This window comes from Phyllostomus discolor, chromosome 7, assembly GCF_004126475.2.
Source record: "Phyllostomus discolor isolate MPI-MPIP mPhyDis1 chromosome 7, mPhyDis1.pri.v3, whole genome shotgun sequence".
NCBI lineage: Eukaryota > Metazoa > Chordata > Mammalia > Chiroptera > Phyllostomidae > Phyllostomus > Phyllostomus discolor.
Window position 1 is genome coordinate 81,671,709 of NC_040909.2, and position 9,002 is coordinate 81,680,710.

The window sequence follows — 9,002 nt, forward strand, 5'->3', positions numbered from 1 at the left end:
TAATATTGGTTGTTTACACAGACGTGAAACAATAGAGGTATTCACCTGTGCTGAGGAGAGAGTAAACTGATAAAACTATGTTAGAATAGCCTGGACTTGCCTAGTAAATTTGAACTCTTTGACTCAGAAACTCAGTTCCTAGACATTTTCCTCAAAGGAACCTTGAACATGTATAGCAGGAGGCATACATACAAATGTTCACAATAGCATTGCTTGTTAACTAAAAACCTGGAAACACACCAAACACCTGTGCCGGAAAGCCTGAATAAATAACTTATGTTACAGTCATATCATGAAAGATGCCCAGCAGTGAACTGAATTAACTTCAGTTACATGCATCAGCAAGGAGAGATTTCAAAAATACACCATGAGCACAAGAAGCAGTCACTGAAGAATACATAAAGTATACAATGTGTAAAATAGATGATTTAGGGGTGTATACTGAAGTGATAATGTTATAAAGAAAGGCAAGGAGATTGTTAAAAATGCAGGATATGATCATCTCTGGAGTGGGTTGGAATGAAAGCAGGATGTGATCATGGGATTTGTAAACTGAATGGTGGGTACTTTATTAAAAAATGATTTATTCTTTATTTTAAGGTATATTTTATTGATTATGCTATTACAATTGTCCCAACTTTTTCTCCCCTTTATCTCCCTCTGCCCCGCACCCCCACCCTCCAGCATTCCTCCCCCTCCTTAGTTCATGTCCGTGGGTTGTACATCTAAGCTCTTCGGCTTCTCTATTTCCTATACTATTCTTAACTCCTCCCTGTCTATTCTATGCCTACCAATTATGCTTCTTATTCTCTGTAATTCCTTAGACTATACCTATAAATCTGCATAATTTTTCATATATTTAATGTATTTTTCAATAAATTACTTTAAAAAGGAATTGACTATAATACAATATGACAAATGCTATGTAAAAATTAATTTTTAAGGTAATCGTGGAAGAAAATTAGAATAATTTATCCAGTTGCTAAGAAAGCAAATCAAGGTTTGCAGTGGGCAGAGTTAGCCAGGAATTGGGGCAAAAGGAATTGGATGGCTTTGTGGTCAGGGCCACAAGGAACCAGAGAAAGCCAAGTAACCCTCCCTAAGCTCAGACAGCAGACTAGAGAGTCAGAGGACAAATGACCCTTAAAAAACCTCTAGGTACTGCTAAAAATATACTGGTTCCACGTATAGGTGAGATCATATGGTATTTGTCTTTCACTGCCTGGCTTATTTAACTTAGCATAATGCTCTCAAGTTCCACATGATCTCACCTATAAGTGGAGCCTAATCCACAAAACAAACAAGCAAGCAAAATATAACCAGAGACACTGAAATTAAGAACAATCTGACAGTAACCAGAGGGGAGGTGGGAGGGGATGACGAGGGGGAATGGGGGAAGAGTTTTCAGGAACATATATAAAGGATACATGGACAAATCCAAAGAGAGATAAGATCAAGGGTGGGAAGTGGTGATGGCTGGGGTGGGGGGGAGTGGTGGTGGTGGAGGGGAATGGAGACAAGTGTACTTGAACAACAATAACAAAATGTGGAAAAAAATGCTCTGGTAATTTTATTACCTAATTGCCACTTTTGAGTGCACTGATTATTAAAATCTCACTGTTACTTTATTCTAACATAATTTTAAAATATCTTATAAATACCATGTTTGCAGAATCATTCTCATTGGTTACATTTTCGGTTGACTGCTTTAGAGAAAGCCACCTTCAACTTTTCCATAAAATTTCTCCAAATTCCTTCATAAAATTAGTTGTTTCTTATATTTTCACAAACCATGCACTGAAGAACCCTGTTTAATTTTTAAATTAACACAGAGTCACTTCCTCAATGTCCCTAAATTTAGTCATTTATTTGTGGTTCTCAGCATGGTTTACTCTTTGCAGTGAGTAAAGTTGGCTGTACATCATTTTCTTGAGAGGGCAGTCAAGTTAGCTTGATCTGTATGGAAAAATATTTCATTGAAAGATGTTTTTGGACAAAGACAATAAAGGGGGAGGATTGAACGTAAGAAGTGGGGGTGCATAGGGCAGGGGAGAGTAATTGGGGAAAATAGGGACAACTGTAATTGAACAATAATAAAAAAATTAAAAAGAAAGTTTTTTTAGTCATTTCTCTCCAAAGACAGGTTAAATTTGGTATTGAATTAGTTGATTTTACAAATAAGCTGCGTGCCTTGAAGCTACAAATGAACAAATGTGTTTAGTGTTGTTGTTACTAGTATTTCCACATCAACTTTGCCAGTGTTTTCCAACCCTGTGCCCTGAAGAGGAGGTGATGTAGCAAGAAGTTCTCTCTTTCCCTCCTCTCATCCAAATCATATTGTTCAAGGCTGCACATCTTACTTCACTTACCCTCCACCTACCTCCTGTAGAAATAGGGCAATTGTATTGGACTAAACTTATGGACTGTAAGAGGTCCAATGATCCTGGAATCATGCTGGTAGTTCAGCCTCAGATAGTTGTTGGAGTTTTTTCAATCTCTTTCAGAAGCTGGATACAGATGCCATGTATGCTCAAAGCTAGCTCCTTAGAACTCCTTTTCTTTCTTTTTTTTCTGAATTCCCTTAGTCTTAGCATTTTAGTTTTCTGGGAACTCTTCAGGACACAATGGACAAAGTAAACAACAGGAGTGGAACTGAGCCCACATTCTGATTCTGAGAAAACCCCACCCCTCTGGCAAGAATTCAAGCATGGAATGGGGAGGAGAAAGAAAGAGGCAAATTGTTCTACCAGCTCTCCACAATGCTGAAGAAAATTACCTCAGATATTGGCAGAAAGAGAGATTCTTTCAGCACTTTGGTTCCCCATAGATATTGCTTTTTCAGCTAAGGGTTTAGGCTATTTTTTCAAGATAATTAACTGATTTATTTTTTATTCCTCAGCATTCATACCTAACACACTTACAATAGTCCTTGTTATATGGGAATCCACTTTCCAAGGAAAATGTGTAAGAGAAGTTCAAATTGGTCAAGTAACAACAATCTACTCTGAAAAAAAGACAACTTCTCTTTCACTTGATGCTAAAAACATGAGTGGGTGATTTTAGTCCCTGGGACTATTCACAAATAGCCTATGTTCAAAGCATTTAAGGGACAGTCAATGAAGTTTTTGCAGAAGTCACATAATGCTACTAGCAGAAATTCAATAAAAAATGTCTGAAATTGTATTGCTAGGAATTCCATCAAAGTTGATTATGAACTGATGTGATGGAGAAAAGGGAAACCAGACATAAAAATAAATTCATTCCATTTGTACAGTCTATAATGAATCCAGAGAAGCCTAAATAAAATCAGCAATAGGTGTGATGAAAAGGGGCCATATAATAAACCTGACAAGCTCAGTGACCAAAAGTAACCTTACAAGATGGTCTGATCACAAATTCCTACCTGGGCAGGTCATGGCAGGTTGTCACACCCTAGGCTTACAGCCTCCTTAGTAAAGGCCAGTCTTTACCTTAATGAGCCTGTTCATTGTTCTTACTCTTCTAGAATAACACGCCTTTGAAATGTCAGGGTAATTTTCTTTTCTAGACCCCTCAGCACAACCATAGGCATTAGAGCAGGAAACTCATTGTAATTTTGTTCCCCACACACCATCCATCTCCATGAGCTGTAAATGTTAATTGTTAATTATCCTGTACTCACTAATCCTAGAGATTCCTTCCCATTTGCTTTCTCCCTCCTCCATAAATCTACCATCAGTGGATTTCAGGTACCTTCCTTATGCTTTCTTCTTTGGCTCTAAATGTATAAAATAAGCTGCAAAACTGTCATTCTCAAGATCATTTTTTTCATTTTATCAAGATCTTGCTTCTGGGCATGTCCTCAAAATTTTAGCTCAGATGAACTCATAAAATTTTCTAAAGGTTTGGGAGGCCTTTCATTGACATTGAGAACCAAGCTGTCAGACTTCCAGGAACATGTTCAGGAACATGCAATCTGAAAATCAGTGCCTTTGTTTCTTTTTTTCTCTTTTCTTTTTTTTTATCATCACCGAGGACATGCCCATTGATTTTTGAGAGAGGAGAAGGGAGAAAGGGAGGGAGAGAAACATCCATGTGAGAGAGAAACATTGATTGGTTGCCTTTTGTACACACCTTGACCAGAGGCCGAACCTGCAATGTAGGTATGTGCCCTGACTGAATCAAACCTGAGATCTTTAGGTTTTGGGGATAATGCCCAACCAACTGAGCCACACTGGCCAGGACCAGTGCCTTACTTTCTTAAAAGCTAGTTTTTGAGGCTCTTGAAATAATAAAATAAAAACTGATTTTGTTAATTTATACTCTAGTAAATTTTAAAACTTTATCAATTTATCTGAAATTAACAAAATTGTTGTCATATTCTTGACCACATGCTTATATATTAAACCCTTAGACAAAGTTTCCTGTTTTAAAGCACTTTTAATTCCCTTTTCATTTAGTTTTCTTGAAAGCTTCTATTTGGGGGAAATACAAGATAGTAGGCATTTGGGAAACATTTACTGCATGGCATTAAGGCTTTCCTGAGAAAATGAAATAATTCAAAAAACTCAAGGCTTTCATTGCTGGATTAGACAATAAGGTTAAAGACTAAGGGAAAGGAGTGGATGTGGCTAGAAAGGAGAGAAGCAGGGGGAAGTGGAACCTGGGAGATGCAAATTTTCTGAACTGATTATCATTTTTTGAAGCTTAAACACATAAAAAGGTTAAGTAATTTACAAACTGTATGAAGCCCCTGCTCAATTATATTGCCAGTTCCTTCCCTAAGTTCCCTGCCTCCTTGATAAAGTATACTGCACACAGCCTTTTTTCCCATTTTACTATTTTTGAAAATAACAAAGAACCCTGGGGGTGTGTCTTGAGTCTGCAGCTTCCAGGGTATTGTTCTGTCCGCTTAATGTGATGATGGACACTGGGAATTCAGCTGTGACAATGGTGAGGACTTCTGGCAGGCAGCTTACAGAGACCTCTGGGGCTTGCGTGACACAGAACATGTTTTTCCGAACGAAAGGGAAGCGAGTCAAGGTTTTATTACCTCACTTTTGAAAAATAGTCTGTCATGGATACAGACAGTGATTAGAACAAGAAAAATGATTGCATTTTTGTATGTTGCAGGAACGATGGCTGTTTGACCAGAAGACACAGAGTAGAGATGGGGGAGTCATCAGAGGGAAGTGGAGACACAGAGTTGTGATGTTGCTATTTAAAAAATGGAATGGAAATACTTTCTGATGTTACTGTAAAATGAGACAGATGAAGAGAATCTTAAAAATATTTAATAATGAGGAGGAACTTGAGGCTTATTTTATGTTTCAGAGGCAACATTGATACATTTTCTTAAACAGTAAGAAAAAAAGAAGCACCCCCAAATCATTCCATGTTTCCATTTCTTAGATTTTTTCTTTGCACTGGCATGAGAAAAGGAACAATCTGACTAACAGTGAGAACTTCTCCCCACTCTGAACCCAGATTCTCCAGATACAGCTGGCAGGAGAGCTCACTTCATGCCAGAAATCTTACCTCCTCCAAATACCCATACTACCAAAAGTAGACTCCCAGCATTAGTTCTAATAATGAATTAACTACTACTTCTCTACATGGCCATTGACACTCTCTTATTGTTTATCACAGGAGATTACTCTCTTAGAAGGAAATATGACATTAACAAGCCCTGTTGGAGGGAGTGGGCCTGAATCCAAGGGTGGTCACAATACAGGCCCGGGAAGGGAACAGTGATTCCAGAGGGAGTGGGTGAGACTCGAATTGTGTGCATAGTTCCAGCTCCTTCATTACTCTTTAGTGAGTGTAAATGTTGGAATTCTATACTGCTCCAGTCTAAGAGGTAGTCATCAACTTAGAGTGAGACATCGCTAACTTTGGCTCTGGGAAAAATCAAATCTGGGGATTTTTTCAGTGTGGGATAATAAATAAATAAATTGAACATTATTTTATCTTCTGAAAAAGTACTGCTGAGCCCAAGGTTCCGTTCAGATAAAAACTAGCCAAGAACCAATCTTTGGCTCTCCATCAGTTCCCCCAGGTCATGGAAATACTCCAGAAATGACAGCTTTCTTCCTGCATGTTATCAGGTGTAGACTCCACCCTGCTGTTCTGTATGAAATGGGTTAGTTACTAAGAAAGAATACAAGAAAATATATATGTGTATATATATGCAGAAGCATGTACTCGCCTTCTCACTAGGCCTTGATTATGTATCTAAAACAAAGACAAGGCATGAAAATCTCACACAAAGAAGTGGCTTAGTGCAGCCAGCACTACTGGTGAGGTTGTGAAGACACTGCCATAGTACTGGGCATCTTATGAGCGTAAGTGCATACATATGCCCTTTGTGTATAAGAGAGTTCATATTTTTCATCAGTTTCCCAAATGAAATCCTCACCCAAAAAAGTGAAAAACCATCATGGATGTTAAGCTTTGAGAGAGTGACTCTGCTTTGTGGGGAAAAGACTAGAAAGGAGAAATTTCTAATGAACCCAGTTTAATAATGCCACCTGTGCAACATTGTGTAAAACAGACACTAGAATATGAAATCATAATTATTTTGATTTGTGTCACTAATATGGACAGAAACATAGCTCTGGTGTGGTAGACAGAATCTTTTTATACTTAAAATAGTAGGACCACTTTCCAGTGAGGACCTCATAAATATTCTCATAAGAAAAATACACTCTGAGAAACCAGTAGACATGCCCTCAAAATCGTCCTTTGATCTCATGGAAAGTCTGCTGTCATTCCACTCCATAGTCCTGTGCCTCTGACCTAAAATGTTTGCTGTGGTTTCACCCAATAGGAGGTAAGACATTAAAACATGGACAGATAGAGGTCCTTCTGAAATTCCCAGCAGACTAGAGATGCTTTTGGTTTTGGAAATCATGTAAACAGTTCAGATTTCTTCCCGCTTTTTTTAGATGTTGGTTTCTGAAGAATTAATGAAGGTGTGTTTCCTGTGTGTAACAGAGGGTTTTCTGTTTTGTCTTCCTTCTCTTGAACTGGAATATTGGAAATGACCTTCCATTTTGGTCTCTTTGAGCACAAGCTCTGACAGGAGGTTAAAGGAGAAAGAGCTCTCTTTCTGGGGAGTACGCTGTTTGGTGCCAAAAAGGACACACAGTAATTCACAGTGACAAAACACACTGGTTTTAATTGCTTTGAAACGTTTAGACCCTGAAACACCAATCCAAAAGAACCCATATACATCCCAATATTCATAGCAGCACAATTTACAATAGCCAAGTGCTGAAAGCAACCCAAGTGCCCATCAGTAAATGAATGGATCAAAAACTATGGTACATTTACATGATGGAATACTATGCAGCAGAAAGAAAGGAGCTCCTACCCTTTGCAACAGCATGGATGGAACTGGAGAGCATTATGTTAAGTGAAATAATCCAGGCAGTGAAAGGCAAATATCACATGATCTCACCTTTACAGGAACCTAATCAACAAAACAAACAAGCAAGCAAAATATAACCAGAGACATTGAAATTAAGAACAAACACAGTAACCAGAGGGAAGGTGGGAGGGGATAATAGGGAGGAATGGAGGAAGAGTTTTCAGGAACATCTATAAAGGACACATGGACAAAGCTAAAGAGGGGTAGGATCAAAGGTGGGAAGTGGGGATGGCTTGGGTGGGGGGAGTGGTGGGGAGAAAATGGAGACAACTGTACTTGAACAACAGTAAAAAAAGTTTAAAAATATTTGGGTATTCATCAAATCTTCATCTTTTTCTTTTTAAAAATGAGGCCAGCAAGACTACATTTCAGTCAGGATAGGCTCAGTTTTGCTATGGTGACAAACATGCCTTAAACTTCAGTTGTGTAAAAGAGCAAAGGTTTTCACGGGTCCATCACAGATTGGCAGGAGGGGTTTGGTCTGGGTAGTCACTCAGGGATTCAGACTCAGTACCTTGTCAAATGCTGCCCGCCCCCCCCCCCCAAAACCAACACGTGTTACTTATATTCAACTTTCAAACTTCTTCTTAAGGCCTTTTGTTTATTAAGTACATTACATGCATCTGATTCATTGATTCATTTCAGGTAAGAATTTACTAAATATTTTAGCACTGAAAAACACAGAATGCCATCTTCCAGGTTCCAGTAGTAGTCTCCTCACCAGCTATTGCTTTGTTCCTAAAGCATTGCTATATATTTTAGTTTGGTGCTCCATCCTAATTATGTATACTGATTTTTAAGTATATTTTATTAGTTATGCTATTACAGTTATCCCAATTTTTCTCCCTTTACCCCCTTCTGCCTGGTACCCCTGTTCCTTCCAGCAATCCCCTCCTCGCCTTACTTCATATCCATGGGTTGTACATGTAAGTTCTTTAACTTCTCCATTTCCTATACTTTTCTTAACATTCCATGTCCATTTTGTACCTACAAATTATGCTTCTTAATTCCTGTACCTTTCACCCATTCTCCTCCTTCCCCATGCCCACTGATACCCCTCCATGTGATCTCCATTTCTATGATTCTTTTCCTGTTCTGCTTGTTTGCTTAGTTTGTTTTTGCTTTTTAGATTCAGTTGTTGATAGTCGTGAGTTTGCTGGCATTTTAATGTTCATAGTTTTGATCTCTTTCTTTTTCTTAAATAAGTCCCTTTAACATTTCATATAATACAAGCTTGGTGATGATGAACTCCTTTAGTTTTACTTTGTCTGGGAAACACTTTATCTGCCCTTCCATTCTAAATGATAGCTTTGCTGGATAGAGTAATCTTGGTTGTAGGTCCTTGTTTTTCATTACTTTGAATACTTCTTGCAGGTCCCTTCTTGCCTACAAAGTTTCTTTTGAGAAATCATCTGCTAGTATTATAGGAACTCCTTTGTATGTTACTTTCTACTTTTTGCTGCTTTTAAGGTTCTCTCTTTAAATTTAACTTTGGCAATTTAATTATGTTGTGTCTTGGTGTGGGCCTGTTTGAGTCAAACTTGTTTGGGACTCACTGTGCTAAACAAGTTTCCTTTCATTATTTTTTCAA